Here is a 24680-nt window from a genome sequence, read left to right as displayed (position 1 = left end):
TCCGTGGACCATATACCGTTGTGGAACGAGTACGTGGAAATACTTATAGAATAAAGGATGAAGCTAATGGAACTCAGGAGGTAGTACATGCTGATAGGATCAAACTAGTACGTCAAGAGCTAGGCCTAACTGACCCTGCGTCTGATGTGTTGTCCCCTCTGTCTTCGTCGCAGTCTATGTCGTCGTCCGTACCTGTCCCTAACCAAGAGTATCGCAGCAAGCTACGATCCCACAACAAGAGTGATTAAGGGAGTATCTTCTCTTGCAAAAAAAAATGTGGCTGTGGCTCATACTCCTCATGCGTTGCTTGGGGTGTACCTATGGAAAGACATCGGACACGGACACGACTGCGTTAATGCCAGGAGCACTGAAGAGCTCACTTGGAGAAGTCGTGGTAGTGGAAGATGCAGTATGCGTCTACTATCCAATGGAAAGCTATCTCCAAACGCCAGATATTGTCAAGGAGGTCTCCAAGGGCTTGTCGAATCTCAGACAGCAACTATTGGAAGTGGGAAAGATGTTTAATCGAAACCCACGATTGACGAACTATGACACTGAAGCTTTGTTGAGCTTCAGACTAGGCATATAAACAGGCTCACCGACAGGCTCACTAACTTGCATGTAGCTTTACCTAATGTACACTCTGATCTTTCCAAGCATGTCCATGCACGTATTAAGAGAGGACTTGTGGATTTTCTAACTCTTTGGTACGGCATTAGATAAGGATGTAGTGCAATTGGGTAGACAGATGCATGACTTGACACTGGCCGCTAAAGCCAATAATAGATTAATCATGCATGTGTATAAACAGTTAGATGAGTTCACTAACAAAGCTAACGAGATAATTAGGACTACCAACCATCTAGTAGAGCTTGTGAACAACATCCAAATTAACCTACCAACCCTAGCTAACTTGGTGTTATTCGCTGAGTACTTACATGCTCTCGACGAGTCAACCACTGCTTTGGAGAAGCATGCAGCCAATATGGTGGACGGCTTAATCGATGCAAGTTTGAACAGGGTTAATGCTTTATTGCTGCCTACTAATATACTAACAAATGCACTTGATATAGCTATATAGCAATGTGGAAGCATGGACTTATGCCACTCTTTGATCTGAGTCAACTGGAATATTATTACCCATTGTTAGAGGCCCAGTTGACCCATGAAGGCATCCTGATTTTGGTACCTATGAGGAATGCTGTAACATACCAGGCATGGCGGTTCATTTCCTTCCCTTTTGCTACTGCTAATAATACACTTGTTGTTATTGAAGAGGGTCCAGAGGTGCTAGTTGTCTCAGATGACAAGAAATATGTAGCAGAAACGACTGTGGATGAATTTGAGAAGTGTAAGGCCTCATTTCTTGATCTCCATGTATGTCCTGCTTTCCATTTTGTCTTCGTACCATTAAAGGTAGAGGAGTGTAAGAGGGCCTTGTTGGACACAAATACTTCCTCTGCTCTGCAACGTTGCACCTTCCAACCCATTCAGTTGAAGTCAGTTTTCCATGCTCATATTCATGCGAAACAGTACTTTTACTTTCCTGAGACAGAGGATGTAACTGTGATTTGTGCCTTGCACAGAATCAATTCCTTACAGTAAAGGGGTACTATATTGCACCTGATTTTTGTGAGTTACACAGTAAAGAGATAGCAGTTCTGCCTAGCAAGCATCATCTAGCTTTGACAGTGAACTTCTCATCCCAGTTACGACCCTTTTTACCTTCATTCAATGTTACTTCCTTGAATGTAAACAGGCTGTCTCATGTATTAAAGGAGCTTACCTTCCTTTCCCACCTGAACAGGACTGATTTAGAGCCTTATGTACTGTCCTATCTTCCTTCATACCTTTCTCCTTCCTATTTTGGTCCTGGCGTTGGTCTTCTACTTATTGTGGTCTTGTCCTGTGTTTGTGATTTAGGCTACTAATTAAGGCGCCAATTAAGGAACCCACTGAGACCACGTGTCCGTACTCGCGGATTGCAAGTGGATGTTCCTGAATAGTTAGCTACCCTACACTCTGGTTAGGCTACACGGTAGTTAGGACAACAATGTCAACGAGGACGTCAATGGTGTGGCCGAGCGATGTTCTGGTGTCAACATCTTTTTCCATATGAAGTTGTAGTATCACACATTTTACATAATAATTTTTAAAGCTGTTTAATCATAATTAACAGTGTGTAATGAAGTGTGAATGATGAACAACCAAATATCATTTCGCTGTTAGCTGTGGTATAGAGAAGAAGGTGGATGGCAGACCACAAAGGCCACCCTGTTTCAATTATAAAATGAAGGTTAGGAGAAGTGAAAAGATATCTGAATAGTGCGTAAGTGTAAAGTCCTGGGGAACCATTTATTATGTTGGTATATGTGAATGTACTTAATGCCATTTTATACAGGTGTATAATGTGCTAGTAGAGTTGTCATTTATCTCTACTTTTTGCATAAGCCCAGAGTATATGTAATGCTCGGCACCTCACTTTTTAGCTGACCTCAGCACCGCGCCCAAGTCGGCTCGGTGAGCGTTAGCATCAGAGGCCGTTTTACAGTTTAAAGGGAGGTTGTATCGCTCTTACATATCTCTCGGGTCGCAGTTATATTATTCTGTACCCAATAAAGAGAGATTTAATCTGCTCATTTCTGTCACCTTACGCTACCACTTAATAACAGACCAGCTTCCACCTTCTCGTGGCAGAGGACCTTTGGTGGGAAGTGTCGGGCAGTGACGGCGAGTAGCTGACGTGTACTACAGACAGTGTCGTCGATCCAACACGGTGGTCTAGTTATACTATACAGCAGAACACTTAATATGTAGTCAACTGCTACTCCATAACGGCTACATTATTTTATTGGTGCTAGCGGTGGCACGATATTTAGTGCTAGCCGTGTACCGATACGTTAAATTGGTGGCCAGCAGTGCGACGATACATTTTATTGGTGCTAGCGGTGGCACGATATTTAGTGCTAGCCGTGTACCGATACATTAAATTGGTGGCAGCGGTGGGATACGACACGTGCTAAAGAGCTTTATGCTGTGAACCAGTAACCCTTGCAATCGCTCGTTCCTGAAGGTGAAACAGAAAATCTTACTCTACTGTTGTAAGGGGACTAATTACCAGTGAGTTAAGTGGAGCAGATAAACTGGAGTGGTGAATATTAATTCCTCCCATTATTCTGCCAGTGCGAGATTCCTATCTTAAGCACAAACTGGCAGTTATCTCGCCCTGTGGTGTGCGAGATATCTCCATCTTCAAACGCAAACTGGCAAGAATCTCGCTCTCGTGTGCGAGAGGCGAGATAAGGGGAGTTCAAGCCAGTGCAGTGAGGAGTGGGTCAACTAGCGAGCGACTTCTAGCAACTAGAGACGCGGACGGCCGAGCGAGCCGAGGGGGAAAGCCGAGTGCGGCCAAGTGGTGCCACGATTGTGTGGGGTGGGTTGTGGCATCCGCCTGGCGTGGTGCAGGGCGAACCAGTCGCTTGCTAACTCCCACAGCGAGCGGGCTGTCGTGTATGGTTGGAGGAGTCTGGTGGAGTGTGGAACGTGGAATGTGGAACATCATCCTGGACTTTCATATCTAGGTAGTGTCCATGCATAGTAATCCACACACACACACACACACTTGAATCAACACACGTTAGTTAGTTGATGAGTGGAAATAAAGGTTTCTCAGAATTCCCTTGAAATAAATATACTTTCTGTGTATTTTATATGTGTTCCGTTCTCTGTCACTTACCATAACTATCCTTTTTTATGTCAGTTTATCTTCCTGTAACTGGGAGGGGAATATTACTGACAAGGTTGGATGGATACAGTGAAAAGTGGGGACGTAGAATTAGGGAAATAGAGATTAAACCCACTAGACTCAGCATTTTATGAGTGGGTTGATACATCAAATAAAAGTGCTCAGACATATTAAATGAGTGAAGGACATATTGAGGATCAAGGTGATGAGGATATTTCTGAAAGACTGGATGAGGATTTGAACGTTTTGCATTTGCGTTCTGGTCATACTTATTCAACAGTCTCAGAGCAATCAGTTAGATCCAAAATGGCCACTAGTCTTGCTAGTGAGGGTAATCCTAGTGAGGAGACTGTGGAAGTTGAGACAACAACAGTACCTTTGGTCACTCAGGATATGCAAAATCCAGTCATTAGTGATAGTACTACAACCACTCACATACCTGTGTATACTTCAGATGTTTTTAGTACACCACAAGGTTTTGGACAGAATTTATTTTCTGTTCCTTATTCAAATGCATGGGGTATAAACACAGATGGTATTAGCATGCAAACCCAGAATCTTAATCAATGGGGCATGAATACTAATATTGACATGCAAACCCAGAATCCTAATCAATGGGGCATGAATACTAATACTGACATACAAACCCAGAATCCTAATCAATGGGGCATGAATACTAATATTGACATGCAAACCCAGAATCCTAATCAATGGGGCATGAATACTAATATTGGCATGCAAACCCAGAATTCTAATCAATGGGGCATGAATACTAATATTGCCATGCAAACCCAGGGCCCTTATCCAAGTACCTGGGGCATGACTAACAATATGGGCGTGCAAAGTCAGACTAACCCTCCTCCTTTGTGGCAGATACCTGTACCTAATTTGGCTACTGATATAGTACAGCAGCATCCTAACTGTACTGAAAGTCAGGCTTTGGCGAAGGCAGGCATATGCTATGCAGAAGCTAGCAAAGCCTTGCAAACTTCGGGCTGGAGAGATACAGTTACTAGTTCTCCACAGCAAAGGACCAAGGCTGTTAAGCCAGAGGTGAAAAGATGGTGTGTCATACATGGGCATTGTCCTCATGAAACGGACTGTTGCCCCTTTGTCATTGAAAAGAGGAAGAAACTAGGGAACCCAGCTAGTTCGGGGGAAGCTCAGGGCCGCGCGCAAAAGTAATTAAAATAGTACAATCCACCGATGCGTGTGTGGCAGCTATTACTAAGGTGGACTTATTATCTATTCCTTGGATCATAGGGAAAGGTCAAGTGTCCCTGATCGTAGATACAGGGGCATGTACAAACATTATTTCTAGTAAAGCGTTGGAAAGACTTAAAAGTGAAATGCCTCTAACAAACTGGACATTATCACCACCTGATGTAATGTTGACAGGTGTGACAGGGAGTAGAATGAAGATTGTAAGCCAGGTGCCGTTGACATTGAGGGCAGATAAACGATCTCCTGTGTTACGTGCTACATTTTATGTGGTTGAGGATTTTCCTCTGCCAGCTGATAATGGAGGAGTATGATATAGTAATACACCCTCAAAGACATTCCATTTCCTTTAATGGGAAAGAGTTTGTAGGCCTTAATCCCTCAGCGACACAAACTGGAACTGGCATCCAATCAGGAGCCGTCCAACCAGTTGTGACCCCGACAAGTGAAGCGTCAAGGGAGTCCCCGGATGCACACGAAGCGGAGGGTATGGACTGGAAGAAAGTCAGGGCTATAGTGAGTGGTAATCACCACTTACCCAGTCGAACTGTCTGTAAAATTCCTGTCCGAGTACCTGACGTGTCGGTGGGAACTGATGTAGCATGCTTAACTGAGACTGTGAAACATAAGGCATTGTCGCTGGAATCGACTCTGACTAGCGTTGGCCAAGACCAGAAGACGCCCCTCTTCATCGCAAATATGAGTGGTGGCGCAGTTAGCTCAGAGATGGTTGTTATATAGGCGACTTGATGTGCTATGGTGCCCCCATAAAGGAAGTCGACGACGTGCCGGTGATCTCTCCTGTAGTTACATCTCAAGCAAGGACTCAGTCGGAACCCGTACGTCTGGCTAAGGAAAAACAGCTGGAGCAATACGTGAAGGTCACGGATAATGTAGACCATAAAACACGACTCCTAGCCCTCCTTAGAGAATTTTCCGACGTAGTAGCACTTCTAGGAGAAGCGCTGGGTAGGACGGATAGGGTGAAGCATCATATTGGTTTGTGCCCTGGTACAAATCCAGTTTATGTGCCTGCATACCGTCTACCGCACAGCCAAAGGGAAGCAGTGGATGAGGAAGTTGAAAGGATGCTTCGTGATGACGTTATCCAGCCTTCCTCCTCGCCTTGGAGCACCACTCTTTCTAGTGCCTAAGAAGGACGGTGGTGTGAGACCTGTTGTGGATTTTCGGCAAGTGAACAAGGTAACAGTACCGGATCGTTACCCGATTCCGCATCTGCGAGACTTACTTCAATCATTAGGTAAGGGATACTGTGTTTACTTGTCTGGATCTAGCGTCAGGGTATTGGCAGGTGGAGCTGACCGAAGAGTCGCGTCCCATTACTGCTTTTAGCACTCACCGTGGGCACTTTGAATTTCTCCGGATGCCTTTTGGACTGAGTAATGCTCCTTTAACATTTCAGTGGATGATAAACCAATTGTTTGGCGAGATGTTAGGGCAAGATGTCTTAGCGTATCTAGATGACCTATTTTCCTACACCACAGAACAAGGATCAGATAAGATCGTTCCTAGGCCTCACTTGCTTTTATAGGAGTTTTGTCCACAGGTGTGCCATCATAGCATCACCTTTAACAACGCTACTTAAGAAGGACGCTGCATGGAAATGGGGACCCTCGGAAGAGAAAAGCTTCAACGAGCTCAAACAAGCCATGTCAGAAACACCCGTATTAGCGTTTCCTGATTATACTCAACCTTTCTATCTGTGCACGGACGCCTCAGGTCTGGGTCTGGGAGCGGTGTTACAGCAGAAGGATGAGCAAGGAAAGACACATACCATAGCGTATGCTAGTAGGGCATTAAGACCCCCAGAGAAGAACTATTCGACGACACATTTGGAGACATTAGCAGTCGTGTGGGCGTTAGGACATTTCCGGGATATTATCTTTGGCTACCGGATAATTGTTTTAACTGACCATGCACCCATACGCGACTTGTTTAAAGGAAAAAACTTGCACGGTAAGGTTGCGCGTTGGTTTGGCAAGGTAATGGAGTTTGATCCAGAGGTCAGATATTTACCAGGCCGTCAAAATGTTGTGGCCGACGCGTTGAGTAGAAACATTGCTGCTACCATAGCCGAGGATGTTGCTCTTGCTGAGTATTCCTCAGACACGGTAAAAGCGGAACAACGTAATGATGCGATGTGGTCTCAAGTCATCTATGCCTTGGAGTCTGGCGACGAGACTTGTCTACCTGAACTCCCAGTACCAATGACTCACTTCCATCTTCAACAGGGTCTTTTGTACAAGCAACCCCCAGGGAAGGACACTGCATATCAGTTGGTTGTTCCTGCTACCTTACAGCAAGCCGTGCTACAGTTAGTTCATGACGTACCTCAAGCGGGTCATCCCGGTCGCGATAGATGCATACGTGAGGCGAGAAAGAAATACTATTGGCCGACCATGAGGAAGGACATAGAAGCCCACGTCAGTCAATGTGTCAAATGCGCGGAAATACGAGGAACGACGGGACTTCCGACTCCCATCTTAGAGTATCCTCTACCGGAAAAACCCTGGGATACAGTCTCCATTGATCTCTTAGCATTGCCGAGAAGTCGTCAAGGTTCAAGTTATGTACTGGTGGCAGTGGACCATTTCTCACGATTCACTGTTTTAGCACCTTTACAGACGAAAACTTCAGAGGAGGTGGCGCACGCTTTTGTGACTTCAGTGATTTGTCCATACTCTACACCTAAGGTATTGCTCAGCGATAATGGCAGTGAATTTCGTAACCAGGTTTTACAAGAAATCTGTCGTATGTATGGAGTAAAGCAAGTTTTTGTAACGCCTTACAGTCCTAAGAGCAATGGCCTGGTGGAGAGAACAAACAGGAAGATACTGGAAGTCTTGAGACCAGTTATAACCTCAAATCAGGAGGATAACTGGGAAGACTGGTTACCACATGTAGCGGCGACCATCAACTCCTCAGAAAACTCATCAACTGGGAAGTCTCCTCATTATATCCTGTATGGAGAAGAGAAAGTGTTACCCTACGATTTGTTGGCTGGACCTCCTACTCCAGTATACAACGAAGAAGACTACGCAAAGGTACAGTTGTTGAAATTCCAACGTATACACAGTGAAGTACGGAAAAGATTAAAAGCCTCAAGAGAGGAGATGATGGCGAAACAACACAAAGGTAGTCAAGAAAAGACGTTACAGGCACGCCAGAAGGTCATGATCCACAACCCTGAGAGAATTTCCAAGCTCAGACCTAAGTTCCGCGGACCATATACCGTTGTGGAACGAGTACGTGGGAATACTTATAGAATAAGGGATGAAGCTAATGGAACTCAGGAGGTAGTACATGCTGATAGGATCAAACTAGTAAGTCAAGAGCTAGGCCTAACTAACCCTGCGTCTGATGTGTTGTCCCCTCTGTCTTCGTCGCAGTCTATGTCGTCGTCCGTACCTGTCCCTAACCAAGAGTATCGCAGCAAGCTACGATCCCACAACAAGAGTGATTAAGGGAGTATCTTCTCTTGCAGAAAAAAAAAAATGTGGCTGTGGCTCATACTCCTCGTGCGTTGCTTGGGGTGGACCTATGGAAAGACGTCGGACACGGACACGACTGCGTTAATGCCAGGAGCACTGAAGAGCCCACTTGGAGAAGTCGTGGTAGTGGAAGATGCAGTATGCGTCTACTATCCAATGGAAGGCTATCTCCAAACGCCAGATATTGTCAAGGAGGTCTCCAAGGGCTTGTCGAATCTCAGACAGCAACTATTGGAAGTGGGAAAGATGTTTAATCGAAACCCACGATTGACGAACTCTGACACTGAAGCTTTGTTGAGCTTCAGACTAGGCATATAAACAGGCTCACCGACAGGCTCACTAACTTGCATGTAGCTTTACCTAACGTACACTCTGATCTTCCCAAGCATGACCATGCACGTATTAAGAGAGGACTTGTGGATTTTCTAACTCTTTGGTACGGCATTAGATAAGGATGTAGTGCAATTGGGTAGACAGATGCATGACTTGACACTGGCCGCTAAAGCCAATAATAGATTAATCATGCATGTGTATAAACAGTTAGATGAGTTCACTAACAAAGCTAACGAGATAATTAGGACTACCAACCATCTAGTAGAGCTTGTGAACAACATCCAAATTAACCTACCAACCCTAGCTAACTTGGTGTTATTCGCTGAGTACTTACATGCTCTCGACGAGTCAACCACTGCTTTGGAGAAGCATGCAGCCAATATGGTGGACGGCTTAATCGATGCAAGTTTGAACAGGGTTAATGCTTTATTGCTGCCTACTAATATACTAACAAATGCACTTGATATAGCTATATAGCAATGTGGAAGCATGGACTTATGCCACTCTTTGATCTGAGTCAACTGGAATATTATTACCCATTGTTAGAGGCCCAGTTGACCCATGAAGGCATCCTGATTTTGGTACCTATGAGGAATGCTGTAACATACCAGGCATGGCGGTTCATTTCCTTCCCTTTTGCTACTGCTAATAATACACTTGTTGTTATTGAAGAGGGTCCAGAGGTGCTAGTTGTCTCAGATGACAAGAAATATGTAGCAGAAACGACTGTGGATGAATTTGAGAAGTGTAAGGCCTCATTTCTTGATCTCCATGTATGTCCTGCTTTCCATTTTGTCTTCGTACCATTAAAGGTAGAGGAGTGTAAGAGGGCCTTGTTGGACACAAATACTTCCTCTGCTCTGCAACGTTGCACCTTCCAACCCATTCAGTTGAAGTCAGTTTTCCATGCTCATATTCATGCGAAACAGTACTTTTACTTTCCTGAGACAGAGGATGTAACTGTGATTTGTGCCTTGCAGAATCAATTCCTTACAGTAAAGGGGTACTATATTGCACCTGATTTTTGTGAGTTACACAGTAAAGAGATAGCAGTTCTGCCTAGCAAGCATCATCTAGCTTTGACAGTGAACTTCTCATCCCAGTTACGACCCTTTTTACCTTCATTCAATGTTACTTCCTTGAATGTAAACAGGCTGTCTCATGTATTAAAGGAGCTTACCTTCCTTTCCCACCTGAACAGGACTGATTTAGAGCCTTATGTACTGTCCTATCTTCCTTCATACCTTTCTCCTTCCTATTTTGGTCCTGGCGTTGGTCTTCTACTTATTGTGGTCTTGTCCTGTGTTTGTGATTAGGCTACTAATTAAGGCGCCAATTAAGGAACCCACTGAGACCACGTGTCCGTACTCGCGGATTGCAAGTGGATGTTCCTGAATAGTTAGCTACCCTACACTCTGGTTAGGCTACACGGTAGTTAGGACAACAATGTCAACGAGGACGTCAATGGTGTGGCCGAGCGATGTTCTGGTGTCAACATCTTTTTCCATATGAAGTTGTAGTATCACACATTTTACATAATAATTTTTAAAGCTGTTTAATCATAATTAACAGTGTGTAATGAAGTGTGAATGATGAACAACCAAATATCATTTCGCTGTTAGCTGTGGTATAGAGAAGAAGGTGGATGGCAGACCACAAGGGCCACCCTGTTTCAATTATAAAATGAAGGTTAGGAGAAGTGAAAAGATATCTGAATAGTGCGTAAGTGTAAAGTCCTGGGGAACCATTTATTATGTTGGTATATGTGAATGTACTTAATGCCATTTTATAGAGGTGTATAATGTGCTAGTACTGTAGAGTTGTCATTTATCTCTACTTTTTGCATAAGCCCAGAGTATATGTAATGCTCGGCACCTCACTTTTTAGCTGACCTCAGCACCGCGCCCAAGTCGGCTCGGTGAGCGTTAGCGTCAGAGGCCGTTTTACAGTTTAAAGGGAGGTTGTATCGCTCTTACATATCTCTCGGGTCGCAGTTATATTATTCTGTACCCAATAAAGAGAGATTTAATCTGCTCATTTCTGTCACCTTACGCTACCACTTAATAACAGACCAGCTTCCACCTTCTCGTGGCAGAGGACCTTTGGTGGGAAGTGTCGGGCAGTGACGGCGAGTAGCTGACGTGTACTACAGACAGTGTCGTCGATCCAACACGGTGGTCTAGTTATACTATACAGCAGAACACTTAATATGTAGTCAACTGCTACTCCATAACGGCTACATTATTTTATTGGTGCTAGCGGTGGCACGATATTTAGTGCTAGCCGTGTACCGATACATTAAATTGGTGGCCAGCAGTGCGACGATACATTTTATTGGTGCTAGCGGTGGCACGATATTTAGTGCTAGCCGTGTACCGATACATTAAATTGGTGGCAGTGGTGGGATACGACACGTGCTAAAGAGCTTTATGCTGTGAACCAGTAACCCTTGCAATCGCTCGTTCCTGAAGGTGAAACAGAAAATCTTACTCTACTGTTGTAAGGGGACTAATTACCAGTGAGTTAAGTGGAGCAGATAAACTGGAGTGGTGAATATTAATTCCTCCCATTATTCTGCCAGTGCGAGATTCCTATCTTAAGCACAAACTGGCAGTTATCTCGCCCTGTGGTGTGCGAGATATCTCCATCTTCAAACGCAAACTGGCAAGAATCTCGCTCTCGTGTGCGAGAGGCGAGATAAGGGGAGTTCAAGCCAGTGCAGTGAGGAGTGGGTCAACTAGCGAGCGACTTCTAGCAACTAGAGACGCGGACGGCCGAGCGAGCCGAGGGGGAAAGCCGAGAGCGGCAAGAGGTGCCACGATCGTGTGTAGTGCGTCTGGCATCCTGCCTGGCGTGATGCAGGGCGAACCAGTCGCGTGCTAACTCCCACAGCGAGCGGGCTGCCGTGTATGGTTGGAGGAGTCTGAAGGAGTGTGGAACGTGGAATGTGGAACATCATCCTGGACTTTCATATCTAGGTAGTGTCCATGCATTAGTAATCCACACACACACACACTTGAATCAACACACGTTAGTTAGTTGATGAGTGGAAATAAAGGTTTCTCAGAATTCCCTTGAAATAAATATACTTTCTGTGTAATTTTATATGTGTTCCATTCTCTGTCACTTACCATAACTATCCTTTTTTATGTCAGTTTATCTTCCTGTAACTGGGAGGGGAATATTACTGACAAGGTTGGATGGATACAGTGAAAAAGTGGGGACGTAGAATTAGGGAAATAGAGATTAAACCCACTAGACTCAGCATTTTATGAGTGGGTTGATACATCAAATAAAAGTGCTCAGACATATTAAATGAGTGAAAGACATATTGAGGATCAAGGTGATGAGGATATTTCTGAAAGACTGGATGAGGATTTGAATGCTTTGCATTTGCGCTCTGGTCATACTTATTCAACAGTCTCAGAGCAATCAGTTAGATCCAAAATGGCCACTAGTCTTGCTAGTGAGGGTAATCCTAGTGAGGAGACTGTGGAAGTTGAGACAACAACAGTACCTTTGGTCACTCAGGATATGCAAAATCCAGTCATTAGTGATAGTACTACAACCACTCACATACCTGTGTATACTTCAGATGTTTTTAGTACACCACAAGGTTTTGGACAGAATTTATTTTCTGTTCCTTATTCAAATGCATGGGGTATAAACACAGATGGTATTAGCATGCAAACCCAGAATCTTAATCAATGGGGCATGAATACTAATATTGACATGCAAACCCAGAATCCTAATCAATGGGGCATGAATACTAATACTGACATACAAACCCAGAATCCTAATCAATGGGGCATGAATACTAATATTGACATGCAAACCCAGAATCCTAATCAATGGGGCATGAATACTAATATTGGCATGCAAACCCAGAATTCTAATCAATGGGGCATGAATACTAATATTGCCATGCAAACCCAGGGCCCTTATCCACGTACCTGGGGCATGACTAACAATATGGGCGTGCAAAGTCAGACTAACCCTCCTCCTTTGTGGCAGATACCTGTACCTAATTTGGCTACTGATATAGTACAGCAGCATCCTAACTGTACTGAAAGTCAGGCTTTGGCGAAGGCAGGCATATGCTATGCAGAAGCTAGCAAAGCCTTGCAAACTTCGGGCTGGAGAGATACAGTTACTAGTTCTCCACAGCAAAGGACCAAGGCTGTTAAGCCAGAGGTGAAAAGATGGTGTGTCATACATGGGCATTGTCCTCATGAAACGGACTGTTGCCCCTTTGTCATTGAAAAGAGGAAGAAACTAGGGAACCCAGCTAGTTCGGGGGAAGCTCAGGGCCGCACGCAAAAGTAATTAAAATAGTACAATCCACCGATGCGTGTGTGGCAGCTATTACTAAGGTGGACTTATTATCTATTCCTTGGATCATAGGGAAAGGTCAAGTGTCCCTGATCGTAGATACAGGGGCATGTACAAACATTATTTCTAGTAAAGCATTGGAAAGACTTAAAAGTGAAATGCCTCTAACAAACTGGACATTATCACCACCTGATGTAATGTTGACAGGTGTGACAGGGAGTAGAATGAAGATTGTAAGCCAGGTGCCGTTGACATTGAGGGCAGATAAACGATCTCCTGTGTTACGTGCTACATTTTGTGGTTGAGGATTTTCCTCTGCCAGCTGATGGGCTTAGGCTTTGAGACCATGGAGGAGTATGATATAGTAATACACCCTCAAAGACATTCCATTTCCTTTAATGGGAAAGAGTTTGTAGGCCTTAATCCCTCAGCGACACAAACTGGAACTGGCATCCAATCAGGAGCCGTCCAACCAGTTGTGACCCCAACAAGTGAAGCGTCAAGGGAGTCCCCGGATGCACACGAAGCGGAGGGTATGGACTGGAAGAAAGTCAGGGCTATAGTGAGTGGTAATCACCACTTACCCAGTCGAACTGTCTGTAAAATTCCTGTCCGAGTACCTGACGTGTCGGTGGGAACTGATGTAGCATGCTTAACTGAGACTGTGAAACATAAGGCATTGTCGCTGGAATCGACTCTGACTAGCGTTGGCCAAGACCAGAAGACGCCCCTCTTCATCGCAAATATGAGTGGTGGCGCAGTTAAGCTCAGAGATGGTTGTTATATAGGCGACTTGATGTGCTATGGTGCCCCTATAAAGGAAGTCGACGACGTGCCGGTGATCTCTCCTGTAGTTACATCTCAAGCAAGGACTCAGTCGGAACCCGTACGTCTGGCTAAGGAAAAACAGCTGGAGCAATACGTGAAGGTCACGGATAATGTAGACCATAAAACACGACTCCTAGCCCTCCTTAGAGAATTTTCCGACGTAGTAGCACTTCTAGGAGAAGCGCTGGGTAGGACGGATAGGGTGAAGCATCATATTGGTTTGTGCCCTGGTACAAATCCAGTTTATGTGCCTGCATACCGTCTACCGCACAGCCAAAGGGAAGCAGTGGATGAGGAAGTTGAAAGGATGCTTCGTGATGACGTTATCCAGCCTTCCTCCTCGCCTTGGAGCACCACTCTTTCTAGTGCCTAAGAAGGACGGTGGTGTGAGACCTGTTGTGGATTTTCGGCAAGTGAACAAGGTAACAGTACCGGATCGTTACCCGATTCCGCATCTGCGAGACTTACTTCAATCATTAGGTAAGGGAATACTGTGTTTACTTGTCTGGATCTAGCGTCAGGGTATTGGCAGGTGGAGCTGACCGAAGAGTCGCGTCCCATTACTGCTTTTAGCACTCACCGTGGGCACTTTGAATTTCTCCGGATGCCTTTTGGACTGAGTAATGCTCCTTTAACATTTCAGTGGATGATAAACCAATTGTTTGGCGAGATGTTAGGGCAAGATGTCTTAGCGTATCTAGATGACCTATTTTCCTACATCACAGAACAAGGATCAGATAAGATCGTTCCTAGGCCTCAATGGCTTTTATAGGAGTTTTGTCCACAGGTGTGCCATCATAGCATCACCTTTAACAACGCTACTTAAGAAGGACGCTGCATGGAAATGGGGACCCTCGGAAGAGAAAAGCTTCAACGAGCTCAACAAGCCATGTCAGAAACACCTGTATTAGCGTTTCCTGATTATACTCAACCTTTCTATCTGTGCACGGACGCCTCAGGTCTGGGTCTGGGAGCGGTGTTACAGCAGAAGGATGAGCAAGGAAAGACACATACCATAGCGTATGCTAGTAGGGCATTAAGACCCCCAGAGAAGAACTATTCGACGACACATTTGGAGACATTAGCAGTCGTGTGGGCGTTAGGACATTTCCGGGATATTATCTTTGGCTACCGGATAATTGTTTTAACTGACCATGCACCCATACGCGACTTGTTTAAAGGAAAAAACTTGCACGGTAAGGTTGCGCGTTGGTTTGGCAAGGTAATGGAGTTTGATCCAGAGGTCAGATATTTACCAGGCCGTCAAAATGTTGTGGCCGACGCGTTGAGTAGAAACATTGCTGCTACCATAGCCGAGGATGTTGCTCTTGCTGAGTATTCCTCAGACACGGTAAAAGCGGAACAACGTAATGATGCGATGTGGTCTCAAGTCATCTATGCCTTGGAGTCTGGCGACGAGACTTGTCTACCTGAACTCCCAGTACCAATGACTCACTTCCATCTTCAACAGGGTCTTTTGTACAAGCAACCCCCAGGGAAGGACACTGCATATCAGTTGGTTGTTCCTGCTACCTTACAGCAAGCCGTGCTACAGTTAGTTCATGACGTACCTCAAGCGGGTCATCCCGGTCGCGATAGATGCATACGTGAGGCGAGAAAGAAATACTATTGGCCGACCATGAGGAAGGACATAGAAGCCCACGTCAGTCAATGTGTCAAATGCGCGGAAATACGAGGAACGACGGGACTTCCGACTCCCATCTTAGAGTATCCTCTACCGGAAAAACCCTGGGATACAGTCTCCATTGATCTCTTAGCATTGCCGAGAAGTCGTCAAGGTTCAAGTTATGTACTGGTGGCAGTGGACCATTTCTCACGATTCACTGTTTTAGCACCTTTACAGACGAAAACTTCAGAGGAGGTGGCGCACGCTTTTGTGACTTCAGTGATTTGTCCATACTCTACACCTAAGGTATTGCTCAGCGATAATGGCAGTGAATTTCGTAACCAGGTTTTACAAGAAATCTGTCGTATGTATGGAGTAAAGCAAGTTTTTGTAACGCCTTACAGTCCTAAGAGCAATGGCCTGGTGGAGAGAACAAACAGGAAGATACTGGAAGTCTTGAGACCAGTTATAACCTCAAATCAGGAGGATAACTGGGAAGACTGGTTACCACATGTAGCGGCGACCATCAACTCCTCAGAAAACTCATCAACTGGGAAGTCTCCTCATTATATCCTGTATGGAGAAGAGAAAGTGTTACCCTACGATTTGTTGGCTGGACCTCCTACTCCAGTATACAACGAAGAAGACTACGCAAAGGTACAGTTGTTGAAATTCCAACGTATACACAGTGAAGTACGGAAAAGATTAAAAGCCTCAAGAGAGGAGATGATGGCGAAACAACACAAAGGTAGTCAAGAAAAGACGTTACAGGCAGGCCAGAAGGTCATGATCCACAACCCTGAGAGAATTTCCAAGCTCAGACCTAAGTTCCGCGGACCATATACCGTTGTGGAACGAGTACGTGGGAATACTTATAGAATAAGGGATGAAGCTAATGGAACTCAGGAGGTAGTACATGCTGATAGGATCAAACTAGTAAGTCAAGAGCTAGGCCTAACTAACCCTGCGTCTGATGTGTTGTCCCCTCTGTCTTCGTCGCAGTCTATGTCGTCGTCCGTACCTGTCCCTAACCAAGAGTATCGCAGCAAGCTACGATCCCACAACAAGAGTGATTAAGGGAGTATCTTCTCTTGCAGAAAAAAATGTGGCTGTGGCTCATACTCCTCGTGCGTTGCTTGGGGTGGACCTATGGAAAGACGTCGGACACGGACACGACTGCGTTAATGCCAGGAGCACTGAAGAGCCCACTTGGAGAAGTCGTGGTAGTGGAAGATGCAGTATGCGTCTACTATCCAATGGAAGGCTATCTCCAAACGCCAGATATTGTCAAGGAGGTCTCCAAGGGCTTGTCGAATCTCAGACAGCAACTATTGGAAGTGGGAAAGATGTTTAATCGAAACCCACGATTGACGAACTCTGACACTGAAGCTTTGTTGAGCTTCAGACTAGGCATATAAACAGGCTCACCGACAGGCTCACTAACTTGCATGTAGCTTTACCTAACGTACACTCTGATCTTTCCAAGCATGACCATGCACGTATTAAGAGAGGACTTGTGGATTTTCTAACTCTTTGTTACGGCATTATTAAGGATGTAGTGCAATTGGGTAGACAGATGCATGACTTGACACTGGCCGCTAAAGCCAATAATAGATTAATCATGCATGTGTATAAACAGTTAGATGAGTTCACTAACAAAGCTAACGAGATAATTAGGACTACCAACCATCTAGTAGAGCTTGTGAACAACATCCAAATTAACCTACCAACCCTAGCTAACATGGTGTTATTCGCTGAGTACTTACATGCTCTCGATGAGTCAACCACTGCTTTGGAGAAGCATGCAGCCAATATGGTGGACGGCTTAATCGATGCAAGTTTGAACAGGGTTAATGCTTTATTGCTGCCTACTAATATACTAACAAATGCACTTGATATAGCTATGTGGAAGCATGGACTTATGCCACTCTTGATCTGAGTCAACTGGAATATTATTACCCATTGTTAGAGGCCCAGTTGACCCATGAAGGCATCCTGATTTTGGTACCTATGAGGAATGCTGTAACATACCAGGCATGGCGGTTCATTTCCTTCCCTTTTGCTACTGCTAATAATACACTTGTTGTTATTGAAGAGGGTCCAGAGGTGCTAGTTGTCTCAGATGACAAGAAATATGTAGCAGAAACGACTGTGGATGAATTTGAGAAGTGTAAGGCCTCATTTCTTGATCTCCATGTATGTCCTGCTTTCCATTTTGTCTTCGTACCATTAAAGGTAGAGGAGTGTAAGAGGGCCTTGTTGGACACAAATACTTCCTCTGCTCTGCAACGTTGCACCTTCCAACCCATTCAGTTGAAGTCAGTTTTCCATGCTCATATTCATGCGAAACAGTACTTTTACTTTCCTGAGACAGAGGATGTAACTGTGATTTGTGCCTCGCAGAATCAATTCCTTACAGTAAAGGGGTACTATATTGCACCTGATTTTTGTGAGTTACACAGTAAAGAGATAGCAGTTCTGCCTAGCAAGCATCATCTAGCTTTGACAGTGAACTTCTCATCCCAGTTACGACCCTTTTACCTTCATTCAATGTTACTTCCTTGAATGTAAACAGGCTGTCTCATGTATTAAAGGAGCTTACCTTCCTTTCCCACCTGAACAGGACTGATTTAGAGCCTTATGTACTGTCCTATCTTCCTTCATACCTTTCTCCTTCCTATTTTGGTCCTGGCGTTGGTCTTCTACTTATTGTGGTCTTGTCCTGTGTTTATGATTAGGCTACTAATTAAGGCGCCAATTAAGGAACCCACTGAGACCACGTGTCCGTACTCGCGGATTGCAAGTGGATGTTCCTGAATATGTTAGCTACCCTACACTCTGGTTAGGCTACACGGTAGTTAGGACAACAATGTCAATGAGGACGTCAATGGTGTGGCCGAGCGATGTTCTGGTGTCAACATCTTTTTCCATATGAAGTTGTAGTATCACACATTTTACATAATAATTTTTAAAGCTGTTTAATCATAATTAACAGTGTGTAATGAAGTGTGAATGATGAACAACCAAATATCATTTCGCTGTTAGCTGTGGTTTAGAGAAGATGGTGGATGGCAGACCACAAGGGCCACCCTGTTTCAATTATAAAATGAAGGTTAGGAGAAGTGAAAAGATATCTGAATAGTGCGTAAGTGTAAAGTCCTGGGGAACCATTTATTATGTTGGTATATGTGAATGTACTTAATACCATTTTATAGAGGTGTATAATGTGCTAGTAGAGTTGTCATTTATCTCTACTTTTTGCATAAGCCCAGAGTATATGTAATGCTCGGCACCTCACTTTTTAGCTGACCTCAGCACCGCGCCCAAGTCGGCTCGGTGAGCGTTAGCGTCAGAGGCCGTTTTACAGTTTTAAAGGGAGGTTGTATCGCTCTTACATATCTCTCGGGTCGCAGTTATATTATTCTGTACCCAATAAAGAGATTTAATCTGCTCATTTCTGTCACCTTACGCTACCACTTAATAACAGACCAGCATCCACCTTCTCGTGGCAGAGGACCTTTGGTGGGAAGTGTCGGGCAGTGACGACGAGTAGCTGACGTGTACTACAGACAGTGTCGTCGATCCAACACGGTGGTCTAGTTATACTATACAGCAGAACACTTAATATGTAGTCAACTGCTACTCCATAACGGCTACATTATTTTATTGGTGCTAGCGGTGGCACGATATTTAGTGCTAGCCATGTACCGATACATAATTGGTGGCCAGCAGTGCGACGATACATTTTATTGGTGCTAGCGGTGGCACGATATTTAGTGCTAGCCGTGTACCGATACATAATTGGTGGCCAGCAGTGCGACGATACATTTTATTGGTGCTAGCGGTGGCACGATATTTAGTGCTAGCCGTGTACCGATACAGTATCCAGGTGACATCTCCATTTTACACTGGTATGACACTTGCAGTTGTCATGCCAGAACCTTTATTTGACCTAATCATAGGCAATATTCCCGGTGCCAAGTATAGTTGCACTGAAGACAATGCTACTCAGACTTCGGCTGCAGTAACTCGAGCCAAGGTTGAGGCTCCAAACTGTCACCCCTGTGACCATTGCATCACAGCAAGATCTGATGTGTAGCCAAGTTGTTGTACAAGAACAACATTCTGACCTGACACTTTCTGCCGTGCGGAAGAAACAAAAGGGTAGAGTGATAAAGTATTCACGGGGAGGTCAAGCCAAGTTCCTTCGCAAACAAGGGTAGCTCTACCGTGAGTCACGAACACCCGAGGGCGAGGTTCGACTGCAGTTTGTTGTTTCTGCTAACTACCGCCGAGCAGTGTTAGAATGGGGTTATTGTTCAACCTCAGGAGGTCACATGGGCAAAAGGAAGACCCAGGGCTGTATCCGAGCTCACTTTTTCTGGCCAGGGATGGGACGAGAAACAGATAGCTTTGTGCGTTCCTGCAGTGTGTGTCAAAGTACCACTAATGTGCCATCTGAACCCACACCCATAATCTCTGAAGCACTTGAGAGACAGGGCAGTGGTAATGTGGGTGCAGACCTGATGTCTTGCCTACTAACTGATCACTAACACGGGCAACTGTTGTATGATGGGTTCCGTAAGATAGGCGTTCTCAGAGATTTGAGTAATCCAAGGACCAGCCTGGTTCCCAGTTAAAAGTGTAGACCTGACGTCTCACCCGTTGGCCTCACAGGACACAGTATGTCTAGGGCCTGTACATACATATGTACCGTAAGTTAAGGGGGAAGTTCGAGAACCCCGCAGAGACAGTCCGGGGCTGTGTATGAAATACCTTTTGGAACGTCTCGAGCTGTGGGCCTCTCTGAGGATTCCCAGAGAATGCACAATATCCACATGAGTGTTCACACCCACGGTGGGTGTAAAATGTGACCTGCCTGAGATTGCGTATGGATTCTCAGCTTCCTGTTATTAGTCGTAAGTGTAGAGTTAGGTTAACCAGTAAACTACCCGTTCTAAGAGATTTGAGCAATTCAAGAACTGGCATGTTTCCTGATTGATAATGTTAGGTTAACTAGTAAACTGCCCGTTCTAAGAGATTTGAGCAATTCAAGAACTGGCACGTTTCCTAGTTAATAAGCATTAACCAGTAAACTATATGGGTCCTGAGAGATTTGTGAATCATAAGCCTACGTTTCCTGGTTAAGAATGACATAAGTACTGATTCCTAGGCAGAGAGAAATGAAACTTTTGATGCTCCATCTTGATTCCTTTTGCAGGTGCAGCTGGCGGGTGCAGTATTGCCGTGCAGATCAGCTGGTTGTCCCTGTCGCATGCTGCCGCCCCTTCTCTTCTGCCTCGTCGTCATCATTTACTATAAATTTGCATTATGTAATTTTACACATAGGTACAGTTACACCACAAATGTCACACCTACACCATGTATTACGTACATCACGCTACATAACAATTAGTTGTTAATGTAAATGTAGCGAACTTTTCGCTCAGTTTGACCTGAGTACGGGATTTTTCACCGTCGTCATGGAGTTTTCCCTCAAGCTTGCTTCTGTTAATGTAAATACGAGTTTTTTTTCGCTCACTGGCGACTGTGACATTCTCCTGTAGCAGGATAGCACACACACACGACAGTGTGAATCTTGTGTGACTGAGTTAGGATTTATATGTATGTATATTAAAAAAAAAAAAAATTCTGAATTTTTTTTTTTTTTTTTTGATTTTCATGGGGTGTAATGTCACGAGTCACCTCGTGACATTACCGCGAACTCTAGTGTAATCCCAGTACTCATTACTCAGTCAACCGCTACATATTCACCCAGTCGGGAGTGTTTTCAGAACAATTTTTCACTGTCATAAATGATCGTCTTTGTGCGAGACATTAGCACTTCCGCTGAGTGATTTATTATGGCCGTGTTTCCCTCATTCTAGCCGTTAACAATGCAGCTGGACACTCGCCTCTTTCCCACGATTTGAAGTCAGTCAAGATTTGTAGGCCGTGGAAGCAGGTAGTGTGTGTAGCAGTGTCCTTCCTACGACACAGTTCCCACCGTCGCCGAATTCCCACCTAGCGTGATTGGCGAGAGACTTAGCGTATGCAGTGTCCCTTCAGTATCGACTCCCAGTCATCCGCTTTGTCCACTTCTGACCAGTATTTTCTTTTCGTTTTTTCCCAGGTTTAAGAGTTAGCTTTTGAGTGAGCGAATGAGTGCGATCTCTTTATTTTGAATTCATTTTGAAATGTAACGTAAATTTATTTTATTGTAATCAACAAATTTAACAGTTCTTTTTCTTGAGCTTATTGTAGTGTAAACTCGTGTTTTATTTTCCATATTAAGCTTATTTCACTTATAGCTCCTAGTTTGCATAGACGCTTTGCTATTCATAACTGGTATTTAGGCCAGTCTTTTTCTATTAAGCTTAAAATCCATTGTGCCATCTAGGAGTTAATGCACCAGCAAGAATCTGTTATCATTAATACCATTAGGTATTGATTGCCAGGGGTGGAGTCACTTTCTCCAGAGGATGACAGTACTAACAAACAGCAATTGTGAGGAATTAGTCTCTGTTGTGTACTGTTGAGAAAGTTTATATATTCTCGTCCATAGAGAATCGGCGAAGTAAGCCGCCATAAAGTAATCATTGCTTGATTTTCACAAGACAATTCATTGTCGCTGCTCTTCAGTATTATTGAAATAATATCCTTTAATATTATATATACTTTAAAAACCCCGTGACACTTTTAGCTTAAACTCGATTATTTAAAATTTAGATTATTTAAGTTAGGGTAGTTTATTACTGGAATGGGGTGGGTTAAAATTAGCTTAATTTATTAGGCTAGGCTAATTTAAGTTTAGGGTTGAGTTAACATATGATAGTTGGGTGAAGAGGGCAAGGGGAATTTTGACATTTCAAGATGGCAATTGAAAAAAAAATAAAAAGCCAAAATGTTCACAAAAGCATGTTATGTTAGTTAGATTTGATGGTTTTTGGCTTTTGATTTGTGCCTTCTAAGAGTAAGGACAAAAGTTGGATCCTCACATAATTGTTATGCCCACATAAAAGTACAAAACCTTAATGTAAACAGAATATACCAATAATTTCCCTAATACCACTAAATTCCATGCCATAAAAATTTAAGATTAACTCGAGTATATATTTATTCAAAACTTCCAAGGAGGGATGGAATCCTCTCTTTGGGACTTAGGAATTATTCAGTATTTTCTGGCAAAAGTGAGGAATGACTGAGAACAGTATTTATGTGAATCTCAGACCAAGGTTAGGGTTAGATAAATTTAGCTTGTTAGGTTAGGTTATTATTATTTTTTTTTTGCTGGCTTAGGTTAGCTTGTTCTATGTGGCTCTTATGTTTGCTCACCAAAGTTCTGTTAGGTTAGGTTATTTAGTTAGGTATGGTTAGTTTGTTAGTTAAGGTTAGGTTGTTAGGTAAGGTGAAATTGTTTGGTTAAGATTTGGTTAGGTTGGGATGGTTGGCTTAGCATAGGCTGTTCAGTTACCTTAGGTCAGATTACTTTAGGTTCTTAGGTCAGGATAGGTTACTGTTAAAAAATAAACAAATAAATCAAATAAAAAACTACACAAATTTATTTTCTTTGCTGGAGCTTTTATCCCAGGGTGCTTTTTCTAGGGTGCTTTTGTTCGACATAAAATGTCAGGTATAGTACTGTACAGTGTACAACAGTGTCAGTTTAGTTTTGCACAACGCACATTAATGTCGTAATAAGTGTTGTGCAGCTGAAATGTTAAATATGAGAGCATTTCAGTCTGTACAGTATACTGAAGGCATTTTAATGTACTCGTACATTATTGTATAATAGTAATGTACAGTACTGCTGCACAACATGCAGCAGTAGCTATGCTGGTAATAATGCGAGTAATGCTTTCTGCTCACTGCACTTCCCAAACTGACAAACACATCATATATTTCATTCAAGCCTGTCCTCTGTTTTGTTTTTGAGTTCTTCTCAGCTGAGAGTCAGTGTCACCAAACATGATGATTGGCTGAAGCGTCTAGGCAGAGAAGCATCCTGCGTTGTGATTGGCCAAAGCGACCATCAGCTGAGCGGTGAAAAATTCCCTCAAACACAGCGAGTTTTTGCCCGCCCTTAGCCTTGCGGTCACCATACGATGCTGGGAGAAATGTTAGTATATAACAAAACACCGACCATCGAAAGGGGACCGTAGTGGCGGCGCCCTTACAGGGACCTCACGGGGACGTGTTAGTGCATCCGCCCCACGATTGTTCAGGACGAGGGTCGTCTGGCAATAAGGTCGTGGTTCCATAACCTTTGAATCCAGTGGTTTATGAACAATATAATTTACCAAGCCAGAAGGTGTGTGTTGTCCAGGGGCCGGATACACTAACGCAGTTGCGGTCCCGTAACTCGCTACGGGCGGGGGAAAAGGGAGCGGCGTCAGATGTTGACATGCACTAAACACTTCCGGAGACCTTACGGAAGCCGGAGTTACGATCGCCGCTAAGGTTGGGCCCGACCAACCTTAACGTCTCCCGTATCTTTCAGACACCCGCAAATAAACTAAATTAAGCATTCTCTCGTGTAAACGAATTATTTCACTGAACTGGGTAGTTAATAGAGGTGCCGTACAACAATATACAGAGCGCTGCATTGTACATTAGTGTAAATTGGTGGTTTCAGTATGTGTTCATTAGTGTTCTACTGTATTATATGCTCATCAGCGTTGTGTAGTACTATAAATTAGTGTTTTACAGTATTAACGTATGCTTTAGGTTGGTAGAAAATTATAGTGTGTTTTAATGTAGTCTATAGTAGTGTACAGCAATGTCAGTGTGAAATAGTGTAAGGTGTAGTGCTGTAGAGTAGTATAATATGTTCTGTTGTGCAGTAGAGTACACCGTTAGGACAAGAACCTCTAGGAGAATAGCCTAATAGGTCAAGCCCCTAGAAAAAAAAAAATCCCTTTTCTAATATAGTTTCAAGATAGGTTTGGTTAATTTAAAATCAAGGTTAGGTTATTTTTGATTAGGTTAATTTTTGTTAGGTTAGGTTTGTTTATATGTGGACTGGATTATTGTAAGGTTAGCTTAGTTTAATTTGGGCTCATGTAAGGTTAGGTTAGCACTG

This window comes from Coenobita brevimanus, chromosome 116, assembly GCF_032717465.1.
Source record: "Coenobita brevimanus isolate Jiangsu-jjx chromosome 116, ASM3271746v2, whole genome shotgun sequence".
NCBI lineage: Eukaryota > Metazoa > Arthropoda > Malacostraca > Decapoda > Coenobitidae > Coenobita > Coenobita brevimanus.
This window is presented reverse-complemented; position numbering follows the sequence as displayed.